The sequence below is a fragment of the Phocoena phocoena genome, chromosome 5 (genome assembly GCF_963924675.1).
Source record: "Phocoena phocoena chromosome 5, mPhoPho1.1, whole genome shotgun sequence".
Lineage (NCBI taxonomy): Eukaryota > Metazoa > Chordata > Mammalia > Artiodactyla > Phocoenidae > Phocoena > Phocoena phocoena.
Window position 1 is genome coordinate 126,164,135 of NC_089223.1, and position 17,812 is coordinate 126,181,946.

General features: G+C 44.6%; 1 protein-coding gene across 1 annotated transcript in view; it reads left to right on the forward strand.

Annotated features, from left to right (window-relative positions):
• The first annotated feature begins 1,972 nt into the window (after positions 1-1,972).
• The window catches only part of JADE1 (jade family PHD finger 1), a 55,329-nt gene continuing 39,489 nt past the window's right edge, over positions 1,973-17,812 (forward strand). The window contains exon 1 of the mRNA XM_065878324.1: positions 1,973-2,017. The gene's annotated coding sequence lies outside the window, so the exon portion shown is untranslated. The remainder of the gene's footprint in view (positions 2,018-17,812) is intronic.

The following is a 17,812-nucleotide window of genomic DNA, read 5'->3' on the forward strand; positions in this document are numbered from 1 at the left end:
TGAGAGGATGTTTCTGGGACCATCAGTCTTGATCAACGTTATCAGTGTTGGGAGTTTGTGCGCCATTTTACCTCTTTATTTTTCTCATCCATTTATTCAATACACTTTCATTTTGTCGCCTGATGTTTTGGGAGTGGGGATAGTCAGAAGAAAATAAGTTAAAAGCTAAGTGGCAAATGTGATTTATTTTTACTTTTAATTTATTTTTTTTGCAGGGGAATGAGTGAAGTAAGGTTGGCTGGAATGTAGAAAAGTTGCAATTTTCAATGGAGAGAAGGCCAAGAAAGAGAGATGGGGAGGGATGGCCTTCCTACTGCCAGAGCCTCTGCTGGGCACTTTTATGGAGTTATCTCATTCCCCTTAACACCCCTTTAGGTATAGGGCCTGTTAACCTCATTTTATTACTCATGAAGAAATTGAGGATCAGAGCAGTTTTGTAATTTACCCCACAGTCACACAGCTGATAACCTGTAGAGTCAGATTCAATGCAGGGTCTGTATGGCTGCGAAGCCTGTGCCCTTTTACTTTTGCAGTAGAGTATGTGAAAGGTGAACCAATGAAAATAACAGTAACTGCAGTGCAATATTAATAACAGTAATAATGATAGCATAGTGCTTTACATATGTGCTCTCTTTGAACGGGATTAAGTGAGCACATGAACAAGACTGATAGGCTGTCTTTGTACTCTTCATTAGTGAAGCAGGCAAGGGAGAAAGAGGACATATACTTAAGATTTCCTTTGGTTTACTTTGCTTTCTGAAAAATATTTGGAAGGCTCAATTAGTTTTCTTTTGCCACGTTTATCAGCTTATTATGTTCTTGATGTGGGTGGATGGGTTGGTGTGTGATTGTGTGAAATCAAACCTGATATATTCAGAACAATTCTCCCAGTGGATAAATATGCCTTTGGGTTTGATATTGAATTTTGTAATTAGCGATCTCTGTTCCTGTTTACTGAATGGGATTTTTAATCTGTACCCAGGTCTTTTCCTTTCTGAAGCTGAATGTCATATATACTCATTTCTTTTGGGGACCCACAAAAGACGTATGTTAAACTCCAATGAAAAAGTAAGTTATACTCCTAAATTAATCTCTGGTAACTAATTTTATATTAGTCTGCAGCTCCAGTTTTAGAATTAAGCCCAATTCTCATATTTGCAAGGCGATGTCCAGTTCTGTGACACTGTGTAACATAAAGGTGGTGTCAATTTATAAATAATTACTGTCTCCTAATGAATTAGTGATCATTTACAACTATCATTTCGATACAAACTTAAAGATGGGTTCCGGCTCCAAAACTGGATTTTCTGTATTTAAAAATGTCATTCTAATTCGCAACTCCCCAAAACTGTTACTACGAAAGAACTATGCCATTCAGCCTAAAAATAAAACCTCTCACCCAAACTACACTCCTTAATAGCCACATTTTAATCTACATAATTTTAAACTAAGTTGAAAGAATCCATTTCTAGTGCAGTGATGTCAGACAAGAGTTGGAACTGGGACAGTGTGAAAGGGATAATTTAAAAGCCCACCCCCCTGCTTGGAGACACCTCAAGAATTTCTAGGCTCACAAGGGATATGAAGGAAGAGATTTTAAAAGCTGAAGAGTGCTGCTCTTGGCAAGCCCCTGCGGACACAGGCCGAGCCGGCTGCGGCGAGGGCCGCGAAGAGTTAACAAGGGACCGAGCCCCCCTCGCCTCGGGCTCTCCGCGCGCTCCCCCCGCCCTCCTGTCCCCACCCTCTCGTTTTGGCAAGGGATTAAAGTGCTCCCCCCTGTGGCAGCAGTGACCCAGAAATGAGTTTGATTCACACAGTCCTTCCTCCATAACCAGCCAAACGCCCGTCCGAGAGTGCCTCCCTGCGCGAGCGCCGGGTGTGTGCGCGCGGGCGAGAGCAGGGGCCCGCCCGGCTCCCCGCCCGCCAGTCAGTCCGCCCGCCCGCCGCGGCCCGAACTCATGCGGCGCGGAGCGAGCGGCGAGGAGCCCAGCGCCGTGGCCGAAGCCCTCCGCAGCAGGTACGCGCGCGGGCCGCGGGGGGCGCGCGGGGAGGGTGCGCCGGGCCAGGGTCCGCGCGTGTCCGCGTGTGGGTCTGTGTGCGCGTCCCGATCCGGCGGCGGCGGCGGCGGCGGCGGCGGCGGCGGCGGCGGCGGCGGCAGGACGAGCAGAGAGGCTCAGCCATATTTGATGGTTTTGTTGCTTTGCTCGGGAGTTCTCGGGAGTAATTTAATGCCGAAGGTCGCTGCCTAGTGGAAATAATATAGTACGTCATTAATATGGCGCCAAAAGATTGGGTTCTCGATATGTAGCGAGGAGGGAGGGCACGCAGCCGCCGAGTGCAGCGTTACTATCCCACCAGTAACTTGGGCATTGCCGGGGCGGGGGCCGGAGGAGGAGGAGAGGATGATTTTTGGATCCTGAGAATTGATCTATGTTGGATCAGTAAGTTTTATTATGATTATTTTTCAATTTTGGGGAACTGAAGACTTAGAGCTTTTTCTTCTTTTGGGTTTGTGAAGAACATGCGGTTTTCAGGCCAATCATCAATTAAAACGCGTTCAGAAGCAGAAGCCCAGTTTAGTTGGCTTTAGTTTATTAGAATTTTTTAAAAAGCCGAAGTGCATTAGGTTGTATGAAAGTGGAAAGCATAGTAGCAACTTGGTAGACAGATGGCAATGGCAGAACACAGGTCCGTGTACATATATGAATCCAGAGTGTGTGTGACCGTGGTGGTGATGGTGGTGGTGGTGCAGGGGGAAGGGACGACGACTGTATTTGTCCAAACATAGGTGTGTGTGTATAGGTACATCTGTGTAGGGTGGCCGCAGCCTTAGCTCTTGTCACCGCGTCACCACATGTCCAAAATATTCATTGCATCAATTCAAGGGCAGTGAGGGAGGGGTGGTGGTGGGGGGTGGAGGGACAGTTTAGAAATTAGATTCTTCCAAATTGGGTTTCCAATGATCAGACCTTTTACTTATAGCGAGACTGCCTGTGAAGTGTAAAACCCTTTATCGGTGAAATTAGGAAGGAGTTGCACTGGTAGAGCAAACTACCGATTAACCATGAACTTAAAACGGATTGCAACTTGCAACCTTTGGCACCATCTGCAAATTGTGGAGGTGGTATCGCTAGGTCTTCGCTGCCTGAAATGAACGTGCAGTGTGCACCCCGGGACTGCAAGTTGCAAAGCCCTTCAGTGCACGTGTCTTGTGCCTGCGAGTGTGTATTTGTGAGTTGGGGGCTGTTGTTCGATAGCTAGCAGGCTTTCCGGGTTGTTGGAGCTGGCTTGCAAATGCGGGAGAGGGATGGAATGTGGAATGTTGACCGGGGAACCGAATCCTGTCGGAACGGTCCCATTTGCTGGAGAAATTCGATCCCTTCCACCTCCTTCCCGCTCCCCCCGCCCGCCTGCGGGCTGGAGGCGGGGCCGAGGACGCGGCTGCTGCTCAAAGTGGTGGAGCGCGGCGGCGGGAGGCAGGTGCACGGCACCCGCCAGTGGGGGTGCCTCAACTTCCGCGGGCGTTTAAATAGCAGCCTCTCTCCCCTCCCACCGGTAATAGGTGACCTGGCGGCCGAGGGCGGCGGGGGGAAGGGGACGGGGGATACCCGGGAGCGAGCCTCCGCGGCACGTGGGCAGGTGCTGGGTGGCCCTGGGGCCAACTTTTGTGGCCCGCCTTTGGCGTTGGAGGAGAGGTGGCTCCATGTGGAAATGGGGGCGGGCGGCGGCTGAGGCGCTGCTTTCTCGGCCGCGGCTGGAGCGTCACCTAACGGTCCCAGCAGAGCTGCTGGGCCCGGGGTGGGGGGCTTCGGGGGCGGGGACGCCCGGCCCACCGCGCCCGCGCCGCGGGAACCCCGCACAAAGCCTGAGGCGCGGGGGCGGCCACCGCGCTCCCGCCTGGGGAACTGCCCGAAGCCCGTCGCCGTCCCCGCGCTGATTCCGGCGGGCGGCCGCAGGCGTTTGTTTGTTGGTTCCGCGCCGCCTTCCTCGTCGGATGGCTTCCTGTGACAGAGGTGATACACAGTTTCCAGAACTGTCTGGGGGCGGGAGCGGGCGCCGAGCCCTCTCCTAGCTGCTCGCGGCTGCCGCAGCTCCCGCTCCCGTCTCACAACCGTTTCTCGCCGGCGCGCCCGCCCCAGCCCGAAGGTGCCGCCCGGGAGGGACTCGGGGAGGGGGACGGCGCGGCCGTTTCCAGCGGCGCAAGTGGCTTCTACACGCGAGGGAGCGTTTGATTTGCAACTGGGGCCGAGCGGATTGGTGCAGCTGGCGGCGGCGGGGCGGGAGGAGCGGCGGCGGCGGCGGCGGGGGGTGGCCACTTTCAAATGGAGAGGGCGGCGGCGGGGACGCCGCTGCGGAGGGAGCGGGGCTTGGTTGCGCCACGAGAAGGTGTCATCACTGCACCGGGGCTAATTCCGGCGGAGGTGCCGGGAGTTACTTTCCCCTCCTCCCGCGCTGTTGTTTCTGTCGCCTTGGGAGGAGGAGGAGGAGAGAGAGAGAGGGAGGGGGCAGCGTCGCCGCGCGAAGCCGCGGCCTTGCGCACACCCCAGCGGGCCGCGGGAGCCGCGCGGTGCGTTCTCCGGTGCGGGGCGGCGGCTCAGTTCTCCCCTCCCCGGGACCCCCCTCCCCATTCCTGGGGTCCTCAGCTTTCTCTCTGCGCAGCCCACCCGCACTCTCCCCCCCTCCCACACGGGTTCCGCATCCACGGGTCCTTCGCCCTGGGTGCTCCCTGCCCTGTCGTACACCCTCGCCTCGGCTTCCCCACCCTGGGCTCCCCCTCCCCGGCGCACGGGGGCGGCCGTAGTCCCGGCACCCGGTGAATGCAGCGTGCAAACAAAAAAGCGGGCGATTTAAACGTGCCTTCGAAACCCGTTAGGAATGCGTCGTCACCCGGAGACCGTTCAAAAGCAGCTTGGGCTGGTTTTCTAGTAACGAGGAGGGAGGCGCCCACCTCGCTTCGGCGGCGGCGAAGGTCTGCCGCCCTCTGTTTACCACAGCCGAGGGGGAATTTAAATTTTCTTTTTGTAAAGTGATAGCTGCAGTTGAATGACTTGGCGCGGCCACATTTTTAGGAAATTGCGAGAGAATCTGAAGTTTCCATTAATGGCAATGCTTAGGGGCTTCTTTCCCAAAGGTTTTTATTAGGGAACTATTTTTTCTTTTTAGAAAACCCGCTGCGAAAGGCTAGCTCTCTAGTTACCTACGTGGCTCGAGGCTAATATCTTTCGAAGTTAATGAACTAGTTTTAATATCCAGAGAAATTATTTCCGTGAAAGCTGATTTAGGCAGTGATCCACCAATGGTTGGAGACTACTTTAGTAAGTGGTATTTGACCAAATCACAGCTAATCAAGATTTAATCGCTTTTAGGTGGAGGAAGGAAGCGTTCGGTGTAACTGGACCTTACTTCCACAGACAACACTCTTGATACAATAATGTGTGGTAGTAGAGTGGGCAACACACACTGGAGAGCTAACAGGATGTTCTGTGTGTGACACTCTAGCAGATACCTGGAACTGAGAATTCTTAGTGTCCTTTTGTCCCAAAGGTTTCAGTCTCATCTAATGTCACTTTTAACTCAGATGACTTTCGGATTGTTTGGTTATTTTGCTTTCTTCCTTAAGTTTGTGTATTTTTATATGTGTTTTTGATGACCTGGCATTTTCAGCTACGTAAGTGTTACACATCTCCTTTCCTCCTTACACCAGCCAGAGATAAAGGCAGTAGAACTTGAACTTGATTCCATCTTAAGGTCATAGGCTGCTTTTCAAGAAGAAAAGTTGAGTGGGTTGTCACAGATTTTTAACTTTTGACAAAGGTAGGTATATGTTCATTTAGAAAGAAAAAGATCACCCCCCCCCCCCCCCCGCCCAAGTTCCTCCTCCATCACTTGACAGGTTTTCAGCCTATAAATTAGTATTTTAGTTTTGTATTTCTTACGGAGGTTGAAAGAGTAGCTATAAAGGGAAAACAGTGAGAAATGATGAGTGTGTTGGAGAGACCAGGGAGAGAAACCTTTCTGGAATTTAAGGACATGTTGTATTTTAGAAATGAACAATTGCTTAGCCCAGACACTGTGGGGAGAAGGATTAACTAAAAACAGAAACAAAATTTGGAGGACTTGGTGAGAATACAAGCAGATCTCCATGTGTTTCACCTTCATAAATACTGATTTTGGACTTCAAGGAGCCCTTAGTGGCTTAAAGTATTATTACAGAAGTGGTGTTACGTGTACATTGTTGAAAATTAGAGAAGCAACTATAAAAACACATTCCTACCATCTAGAAATCAGCATTGTATCGTTTTCCAGATAATCGTGTATACGTTTGTACGTATGTTTTAATCGGAATGAGTCATACTGGCTATACAGTTGTGTAAGGAGTTTTTGCTTTTTGGTGTTTTTTTTTTTTTTTTCCCCCTGTTAGCAAGCTTGTCTCTTATTGGGAGATATTCAGATTTCCTCACTTGGCCCCGAAATATAACACAGCAGCTTTGTCTAAAACGCTGTCCAGTCAGAGATCATTTATTGCATCTGGTTATTTCCCGTAAGTAGGTTTTAGTCTGTGTAGTAACTTTGACAGAACCTCTGGCATTGAGGAGGCATGCCTTTGGAATCAATCATGACTGGATTTGAAAGAGTTGGAATTAAACTAGCATTTTACTGTAATTTGGAAGTCTTCAATTTGGAGATTATTTGTTTGAAAACTACTTTAAAGACATTTGCGTGATGTTTTTATCCACAGACTTGCTGGAAAAAGAATTATCACCTGTTTGTGTTCCAGTACTGAGGTGGTTAGAACAGCAAACATCAAGATATACCCTGAGAAAACCATAATTCAAAAAGAGTTATGTACCAAAATGTTCATTGCAGCTCTATTTACAATAGCCAGGACACGGAAGCAACCTAAGTGTCCATCGACAGATGAATGGATAAAGATGTTGCACATATATACATTGGAATATTACTCAGCCATAAAAAGAAGCGAAATTGAGCTATTTGTAATGAGGTGGGTAGACCTAGAGTCTGTCATACAGAGTGAAGTAAGTCAGAAAGAGAAAAACAAATACCGTATGCTAACACATATATATGGAATTTAAGAAAAAAAAAGTCATGAAGAACCTAGGGGTAAGACAGGAATAAAGACACAGACCTACTAGAGAATGGACTTGAGGATATGGGGAGGGGGAAGGGTAAGCTGTGACAAAGCGAGAGAGAGGCATGGACATATATATACTACCAAACGTAAAATAGATAGCTAGTGGGAAGCAGCCGCATAGCACAGGGAGATCAGCTTGGTGCTTTGTGACCACCTAGAGGAGTGGGATAGGGAGGGTGGGAGGGATAGGGAGGGTGGGACGGAGGGAGACGCAAGAGGGAAGAGATATGGGAACATAGGTATATGTATAAATGATTCATTTTGTTATAAAGCAGAAACTAACCATTGTAAAGCAATTATACTCCAATAAAGATGTTAAAAAAAAAAAAAAGACATCAGGTACTGACCAAATACTTTATCTTTAGGGTTTGTCAGGAGTTGAGGAGGAGACATAAGAATGTCATGGTTCTGTTTGCTTCCTTTCTGTTGGGGAAGCTCTTTCCTCATTTAGTGATGCGGGGCATCTGTTGCACTCTTAATGGTCTGTCAGAATTTGCATTATAAACCCAGTTTTCCCACATGGTTAATAACAGTAAGACATCCTCTGGAGGAAAATATGACATCTTAGCCAATATCTTGCTTTTTATTTGGATTGGAATTAAAAATTGTTCAAACAGTGGGAGTTATACCGGTTAAATGTTTTCCTCCCCTCCTTGTGCAAGCCTGTGATAGCTAGAACTGTCACCACGTTTAAAGATACCTTAAAAAAAGAATTTTTTGTTTTTCAAATGAAGGCTGGCTTTGCTTGGAATTGTTAGTTTCTTAGGTGGTATCAGAAGCCTGGTAGGAACCTTTATTGGGAAAGTTTTAGTTCCTGAGACAGTAAGTTGTTTGTTTCCTTGAACGTTTTAGTGTTCAGTCTATTTTGTCTCTTTTCAAGACCCGGCAGCACCTTATTTGGTTATGAATTAAAATTTGGACAATTAATATGTTTATTATTTGTAGTATATAATATTTCAAAAAGTTGAGACTTAATTGGAACAGAATCTTGCCATTTGCCTGGTGTACTTATACGGCAATATTGTTCTGTGATTGTGAGGGGTATATATTTTGATGTCTTCACAGTTGGTGGGCTCTGATGGAATAAGTTAACTCTGCATTCCTAACAAATGGAAGAGTGGCCTTGGAGGGCTTTTTTACCTTTGAGTTGGAAGTGGCATCTTGTCTCTAAGTTTAGCTAGGGTTAACTCATGGAACAGAGAAAATCTAGTCTAAGAGGATATTATTGATCCTGACTCCAGCCATGTTATTGTGGCCTGGCGTTATCTAGCCTAGACCTTGAATGATTATTAAGGATGTCTTCCTTACCTGAAAGCTACAAAAATAGATTGCCAGAAATGGAATGGAAAGCCTGGTCTCTGGGGAAGAGACTGGGTATTTCCATTTTTGAGTCCTTTATTAACTCTAGAGCAGTGGTGTATTATGTGTGCCTAACAGATGTTCAAGGACCAAGCTTTTGATGAATATTCTAAAACAAGTCATATATTAACTTTTTGCTTTTGGTTCTTCAGGTAGAGTTAAGACATAATAAGGTGACTGAGGACAGTTGAAGTAAGTTCATTTTTAAAACTTCAGGTTCTTTTGGGCTTATTTGCTGAAGGAATTAATCCACAGTTTTCTCTTGGTTTGAAAGCTCTTCCAATTGGCAGTAATATGTACTTTTTAATATTGAGCATTTAATGTTTGCACAGGAGGTTTTAATTTGAAAATTCATGACAGCTGCTAAGACAGTTTCTAAGCAGTTAAGTGAAGGTTTCATGGCTGAGGGTCCAAACTGAAGAATAAAAGAGCATTTTTTTTTTCTTTTACTCCTTACTCCAGGGTAAGTAAGCAGCAAGAATTGGCAAGGTTAACAAGTTGCTGGAGTTTGAGCTACCTGGTTTGCATTTGTTTAGCACAAAGTACACATAACATGGTTTAAGGTTTTTCTTAATGACTCATGGTCATTTTTATAAGCATCAGTTATTTCACTGTTGAAATAAAATGATGCACTTAAAGATGTGGAGGCTGAGTTCTGGTGGCTTGTAACTTTTTTATGTCAAGGACACTTGAGTTCCAAAACCTGTGGAATCTCTCCCACAGAAAAAGCGAGTTGCACCGAAATTTGCATGTCATTTCCGGGTTTGGATGAATACCTTTAAGTGCATCCTGGGATTTCAGTTTAGCATTTAAATTCTGGTGACTTCTTTTTATGATTTCTCTCTGATCCTTTTACATCCCTGTTAACCATGTATTGTAGTTAAAATGCCTGTCTAGAACAGTCATTTTTCTGCTTATTGGTCACTGGCTTGAAAATCAGATAAGCATGTTAGAAGTTTTTATAACTTAGTGTGCACTGGCCCCAAGTAGGAGCCTCAGGGGTTTTCCTTTGAGAAAAATTCATGGGTTTCTTGGCCTTTATTTAAGTTGTTTAGAGCACCACCACCACCACCCCGCCCCTCCCTCTCACCCCCTTACTGCCAGTCTGTTGATTTATAGCAGGGATCAGTAAACTTTTTTAGTAAAGGGCCAGATAGCAAATATTTTAGGCTCTGTGGGCCTGACGTCTCTATTACAGCTGTTCAGTTCTGCCATTGTTGCGAAAGCAATCAGTGGACAAGAGGTAAATGAATGAACGTGGCTGTCTCCCAATAAAACTTTATTTACAGACAGTGAAGTTTGATATAATTTTCAGGTGTTCTGAAATGTTCTTTTGATGCCCTCTCCCCAAACCATTTAAATATGTAAAAAACATTCTTAGGGGCTGGACAAAAAAAGACATGGACCCCTGATCTATAGTCATGCAGCCTTACCATACTATATGGACTTATAGTATATACCTGTAGTACAGTGTAGTGATAACAGCATCACCTAGTCACCAGATTGTTTCTGCTGGGGCTGAATTCCCTTTCTGATAGGAATCTGCAGTAGCAAGTTGAAATCAGAAGTTTGTTTGATAAATATGGAGGGAGTTGGCTAGTCTGAGGGCTGTGGCTCTTAACTCTTTGATTCCTAGATCCCCTTTGAGGCTAGGATGTGTAATACAGGACCCTGTGTACCTAGGAAAGCACAGCTAGGGAGTCACACCCTCCAAGGGGACCAGGCCAAGAAGGGTATACATTTATAACCTGGGGATATACATTATAACCTGGGAATATCTCCAGAGGGAGATACATCCAGAGGAAGATAATCTCTCTCCGAGTAGGGTGTATGTGTCACCGATCAGAAGTTAATGCCAGCTGCTCAGAGGACTCACACCCCTGTGATAGTGTCCAGGGAACTACGGGCACACTCTCTTTCCAGCTCTACCTTTCGTAGGCTCCACCGGGCAAAATGGCATCTGCAGCCACATTCACATCAGCTTCCAGGAAACCGTGTTTTCAAGTTCCAAGTTAACAGACTGTTACTTAGTACATTTTAGTCGTCGGCTCCCTGGTAACATGTAGTCCATGGCCTTAATCTTTGAGATGACCTCTTTCTAAATCGCAGGAGGTGTCCAGGAGCGGGAAGCCTGTGGTTCAGGCGCTGGGAGGAGGGTGGATGGCACAGGAGGGCCACCCATCTCGGGAACGGGTCTTTGGTTCAGCCACTGGCTTTGCCCTAGACCTACCTACCCGTGTGTCCCCGCTCACGCTGCTTAACCTCTTTTTAAAGTCGGGACAGGTAAATTATCTCTAAAATGTTTTCTAGTGCCGCAATTATGATTTTATGGGTTTCTTTGGGGGAGGGTTTCCTGTAGACACAATCCATGAAAAGGGTGAGACTCTTCGGCTTTCGCCTCGGAGAATACTTTCCAGACCTTGTTGCTAGGCTTTGAGACTGTCTTCCGTTTCCATGACCATAATAACGAAACTTGTACAATTGTGATGAAATGTTTGTTTTCATACGTAATTCAGCTGATGTGTAAATGCAGTTTTAAGTGTGCCATCTTGGTCTTCTAATGTACAACACCGGGAGTCTGAGTTTTTTTTTAAACAGTACTTTAACAATTTTTGGTGACTTAACATTGTTAGTGGTAACTGATCGTTTCTGACAAGCGGCTATAATCAGGGAACAAAGTTCCTCAAAACAGCTGCATCTCAATCTGTGCGCAGTGTAATTGTCATTAACTGGTTGAGTCTGGTTTCTGCAGAAGCTGCTTTGTATATCCTGTATAAGAACATCTGGTTTGAGCATTTAAAAATCTCTTAAAATTACGCTTTATCACTTGGCATTTATTGGCTTATTCTTCCAAGGGTAGAATAAGGGGTTGTAGACTCCTTTTCATCCTTATCCTTACCTTGGTTCATTCAGAATTATCTCCTGCTAGCTAAGTTACACTTAGTATTTTCTAAAGTGTTATTCTTCAATGAAGTTTTAGAGTCTGATCTGAAGATGTGCTTGTGTGTGTGTTATAAATGAGAATTTGGTTCAGAGATCCCAAGAAGATATTCTGAAGAGTTTGGTCTTACGTTAGTTTTTTCTGGTAAATTGTCAAAAGAAAAGTGTGAAAAGAGGACCTATAGGGCAAATAGGCTTTGTTTTTCATTTGAATTCTGACTAATAGCAATGTGTTAAGGAGGATTCTGAAGTCACGCCTGGGTTTGCGGTGGGGGCGGGGGAGGGGGGGTGGAGAGTGACCTAATTTATTAACCATGCCTGCCTGCAATGGGTAGAGGAAATGGTGTGTTTGGTAACCATCTCTGGAATGTAGCTTTTTTTTTTTTTTACTTTTTTTTCCCAAAATAGTACTGCTCTTAAAGTGAATAGGAAGTTGAGTATTTATTCTTTAAAGGTAGTTTAAACCCTAGTTTTCCTGTCTGGCTTAGTTTTTCTAATTGCATATGTTTTTAGTGACCTGCTACTGGCACTGGATATTCTTATGTTTTGAAACCTTTACTTTTGAAGTAAATAGTGAATGAGTGATAGTAGCATTTTACAGCACTATCCTGTTACCTTTTCTGTTTCTTCCTCCTGTGCTATTTTATCAGGTATTTTGAAACAAGACAAGCCTTTGATACCCCATCTCGGGAAGGAGGTGGAATGTATATAGTTTATTGATGGTTGCTCATTTTAGGCTGGTGCCTGCCAGGGGCCAAGAAGTTGTGTTCCCAGCCTCTTCTATAATGTGAGGAGCAGGGAAGAAAGGTTTTGGGTTTTAAATCTTTACTATTATAAATAGCGTAGTACAGGATCATGGTAAAAAATTAAGAACATGTAAAAGGTCATAAAGGGAGGTAAAAGTTCCCAACCTATTCTGTTTCGAACACTTCAGTCACATTTCTCAGAGATAAACACTATTAACCTTAATGTTCTTCCAGAAATTTTCCCTGAGTATGCAAGCATCTGGTGTATATATTCTCTTCTCTCCTTTTTTATATGTAAATGGACTGATATTTCATCCCCCCCCCCCCCCCCACACACAGTTTGCTGGTGTTTCTTTCTTGATATGTCTTTGGGATCTTCCATATCTGAGCATATAGATCTAACAGAAAGGAATTTGGGGTAGATGGAAATAGGGATAGAAGCTCAGGATTGGAGGCCAACGTGCTTGATTGCTGTTATTGTTTGGGGTGAATTCATTTACTCTCATGTAAAGGGAAGTTAAAAAAGATACATTACAAATACAAGTGATTGGAGTGTTTTGTCATAACTGCTCTTTAGGTACTGACTCTAATTGAGTCATCAATTACAGAGACCTGGGAAGGGTTTAATAGATTGTTTTAGGACTCATAAGCAGAGATTGGATTATTTATAAATTGCCAAATGGGAGCTGCCTAATTCATTCAGAACCACTCTTTCTTATAAATTCCTTAAAATCTTGAAAAATTGTTTTATTAACTTTTAAAGTCTGAGTTTAAAAATAATTTGTAAAGAATTTATGGTGAGCTAATGTGTTGTAGCACTTGGACTTTATTAGTAACTTTCATAGGAGTAAATCTTGCAGTTAAGATTATCTGGTCAGTTCTTAAAATCTTTTCTTTTGGGAGAGGTGGTTGATTATTGCTAATATAAACTCTTTTCTGCTGAATATTTTCAAGTATGATGTCTTTGCAAAGGCTCTATAATAGCTTGGGCAGCATTTCTTTTTTATAAATGTGTTTAGTTTTTGGCTGCGTTGGGTCTTTGTTGCTGCGCGCGGGCTTTCTCTAGTGGCGAACGGGGGCTACTCTTCGTTGCGGTGCGCGGGCTTCTCGTGGCGGTGGCTTCTCTTGTTGCGGAGCACGGGCTCTAGGCGCACAGGCTTCAGTAGTTGTGGCTCAAGAGCTCAGTAGTTGTGGCTCGTGGGCTCTAGAGCGCAGGCTCAGTAGTTGTGGCGCACGGGCTTAGTTGCTCTGTGGCATGTGGGGTCTTCCCGGACCAGGGCTTGTACCCGTGTCCCCTGCATTGGCAGGTGGCTTCTTCACCACTGCGCCACCAGGGAAGCCCCCTTTAAACACATTTTGATGTACGACATTATAAAGGACACATTTTTAAAAGTTCCGTTTTTCTGGGTTGAAATATTTAGACAAGGTTAAAACTTTAACATTTAATATCTAAGCAGTTTGTCAGTTAAGTCAAATCTGTGACTATCTTTTTGACCAGATATAACCCTTTGGTTAAAGTGAGAAATCTGGGTTTGAGTTACAGTCACACTAGTATTTTTATGCTCTGAGCATATGAATTAGATAGTGTTGTCAATTTGAAAACTTACTATCTAGGCGATTAATGTTTGCTTTAAAAACTGAGGTAAGAAACCAGCTGGATTTCCTTCACATTCATTTAGGGATAGGAGATTACTGTGAAGTATAGGTCATTATTATATTTGGGTATTTTGTTGCCTTGGGTACTGTATACTTCATAGAAGACAAAAAGAAAGAAGACATTAAGGAAATGTAAATCATTTTTTTAGGGGAGGTAATAGTCTATGACCAATAACTTAGCAATAAAATTATCAGTTGCATAGTGTTTAGAAATAATATTTGAATTGTGTGAACTTAGCAAGCAGAACTGGCTCATTATAAAATACCTTTATCTTTATGTAAGACTACTTGGTGTCTGAAAATACATTCTTTAAAGTACATTTTTATATTATACATTTTCTAAATACACTTTAAAATGTAGTACATTTAAGTATTAGATCACTAACTTTGACAGAGAATGGAAGGGCACCTATAAATTTGAAAATAAAGTAGTGGAACTTACTCCAGTGAAAGGTCATTTAGATATTAAAGTGAAGCATTTTAAATTCCATAAAGCTGAGTGAACATAGGATACAGTTTATGTACAGGAACTCAGTCTTTCATCCTATAGGTTATTTTAACACATAGCTAATCCAATACATTGCATTAGGTAATACATAGAGAAGTAGTATGTAGAGGTCTTTAATTGAACTTTAATTGAATTGAAGTTCTAGAACTTCTTGAGAGTGAAATAAATAAGAATGAAAACAGAGTGGACAAAACTGATACTTTGAAGGAAAAAAACAGCCTTTCTGCATATAAACCATAAGATAATTAAAACCGCTAGGGTGTAGTCCTTATTGTAGCTGTAGAGTTTATGGCCTGATAAATGGTCCCTGTTCCACCACAGAGAGTAATTCTAGTGACTGGACAGTTTGTTTTCCTCACATCTGTCTTCTTCCTGGGAGTAGCATTGAACAGACATCCTCAGATTCTTAATCATCTTATTCCTTTGTAAAAGCTCTTCTGTCTTTGTCCTCCAGGCCACTTCCCATTCTTTCTTAGCTGGAGTCGCATGCCAGTCCTGCCTCCCTGGCACCACACCCAGGTCACTGAACTTGGTCCCTTACAAATTCCTGAACCACTTGGGGATGGGTTCCTTCAGCTAATGGCTGCTCTTAACTTAGTGCCTGCTGACTTCCCCCCTTCATTTCAGTCTGAGGAAACTTAAATTTGAAGGTTTTGAGGTACCTTGCTGTCTCACATACATATCCCATGTCCCACTATGATCCGTGAATCCTGTAACCTTTATAGTAGTTATCACACTGAGGCTACTTATCTACTTACTTGCTCACTGTATCTCCCTGTGGGCCATTCCGTATCTTGTTCACCATATTTCTGGCATCTAACTTGATACAGTTTTCATTGAATTAATATGTTAGCTAATCCACCACATTTTAACCCCTGCGACAGAAGAGGCTGCAGGAAGAGTGATCTGCGTGTAGGATGTTACCTGTGCTTCCTGAGGAGATGGTGCTCTGAGCAGCTGCCACTCGTGCCTGGTTGTCTTGGCATGTCCCTCCGTGCTGCCAAAGGATTGTCTCTTGACTGATGCAGCCAGCGTCTTTGGCCAGTGACTTCCTCTTACTTGGTCTTTCCAGGCAATGTTCTGATTATAATCAGGCTTCCTAGGTAATCTTTCGCTTTTTGGGCAAAGTCCCAAATGCCCAATAATTAGTGTTTTGTCTGCCTAGCTGTTATGCTCCTCATGGCAAATGGACACTCCGGGCTCCTATAAATTGCATCACTTTGAGCCAGTTTTGATGAAATCAGACAGGATGTCAGGACAAGCCCTATTGAGGACTGGACCCAGAGTTCTGGGGGTATCTTTTGTAGCTGCCCTTTGAAGTCTTGTTTTGCTCAAGACCTCTCTCTGTGATGTCTTTATTTCACATTTAATTCGAGAGAATCTCTTTTCTGGAACTTACTATAACCTTTTAGAGACACGTATATAGAACATTTAAGTGATAATGCAAGGCAGGAGTTGATTGGCTGTTAAAGAAAATAGTACATTAAAAAGTAGGGTGAAAAAGTTCTAAAAGAAGGAAAAGTGTGAAATGAGTGGTATAGAATGTAAATGCTTTTAATTGGAATGGTTGACAGGGTACTTAGTGACTTTGAGCTGTGCCCTGGAGAAGAGGTGGGATTGGGATGGATGGGGGCGGGGGAGGAAAGGGCCAAAGGACCACCATCAGCAGAGACTGAGGATGGAAAGAAGAGGCGTTTTCAAGGATAGAAGCCAGGCAAACTGGTTACAGGGGCTTGTTAGGAGAGATGTTTGGGTAGAGCAGGGAGGGGCCAGGTGGTGGAAAACCTCTGAGTTTCTGGCTGGACCCATTTGCAGTGTGGAATGGAGGGAGAGATTGGCATAGGGAACAGCTCGATGAGGTCACCTCGTAGGATGGTTTAATTTGTTGTAACAATTGGAAGGGGTAAAAAATTGTGGGCATGGAGAACGGAAGGGTGGTGCCTAAAGTAATCTTCGGTATAGGTGGCTGAAGACCTCGTGGGGCAGTAGGGGGACTGGAAAGGGTCATACGTTATGAAATGACAAGCCTTGGCAATTGAATAGAAAGGTAAGAAGGGATGTATATTAGTAAATAAATGAGCAAATAGCAAGATTCTGAACGTGAAGTTGCCGCACAGAGGAATATGCTAGGTTATATGTATGTTAAGTATTACAGCGTTTTGCCCAAAATGTGCTGCTTCTTGTTACCTCCCCTTTGCTCTTCAGGACTCCGGCTCAGAATCTTTCCGACTCAGTCAAGCTGTGTTTCTGTAGAGTCTTGTGTTTACCACTGTCGAGCACTAAGCATACTGAATTCCTGTGGACTTGTCTGTCTTCTCTGCTAGACCAGGAACTCCATAAGATCAGGGATAGTCATTTTGCTCCAGCGCCTCCTAATATATTAGGTATTCAGATGTTCGTGGGATGCATTATATATGCTGTTAGATTTTCTTGCTGCTTTCTCTGGAGTGTTGCAAGTAGCCCTTTTAATTGATTATTACTGATCCTACTACCACCTAGATAATAATCAGTGATTGCCCTAAATGATGCTAAGGGCCCTCTGCTTTCTCTCACTGGCTTTCATTGGACAGATGTTTGCAGCATGCAGCCGCTGTAGTGTCTGTCTTAAAGACAGTAACGTGTGTGTACTTGGATTTCGTGGTGGAGTAAGTAACCCCAGGTGAGGTACATCAGGCTGATGTCAAGGATTAAGTACGTCAGAGCCCCAGAGGAGGCGACTCTGGCGTGTGCTCACCCCGTTCCTGTACCAGGTTCCCTGGAGAAGTACAGCACAGCATTCTCAACCTTCTTTACTCAAGCAAGATCTCTTAGGGCTGGTGAAAACGGAATTTATGGGAACAAAAGTACTATTTTTACTCCTCTTGCGTAATTCTGCATGAGAGTATGTGTGTGTGTTTAGGAACATTCTACTTTGGTCAACGCTTGCATCCCGCATACAGTGACGGAAGCGCGTGCTTTCTCTGGGAAACTGTGTATGAAAGCTAGCAGGAAAACATTTTGATTTTAAAAGACTCTCCGTTTTCCAAACTCTTCCCTTTAGGTAGACGTTAGCTGTCCAAGTCAATGAAGCTGTGACTCACAGTTCTTACACCCGCTCCTCAGGTGGGAACTGCATTCTTCTTGCCCTGCTGCTTCACGCTGTTAACTTTTAAGGAATTCCTCTTCCGGTAGCACCTTCCTTTTCTTTTCTTCTTGTTGGAAAGCTCTCTTGTAATGTAGGCCCTAGGGAGCTGAGGCTGAAGCGCTTGCTGGGAACGAGTGGTCTTCGCCTTTCCGTCCCCTCCTTGTGCATCCTGACAGGTCCGGAGTGGGAGCAGGGTGCCTTCTAGGAGGCTGGAGGAGGGTTCGGCTGTCAGCAGTTGGTGTTTTGGCACATGGTGACAGGGCGGGGAAGATAATCCTTTCAAGAGGGGAGGGGGCCACCGGAGTGTGTTGTCTGCGGAAGTTTTT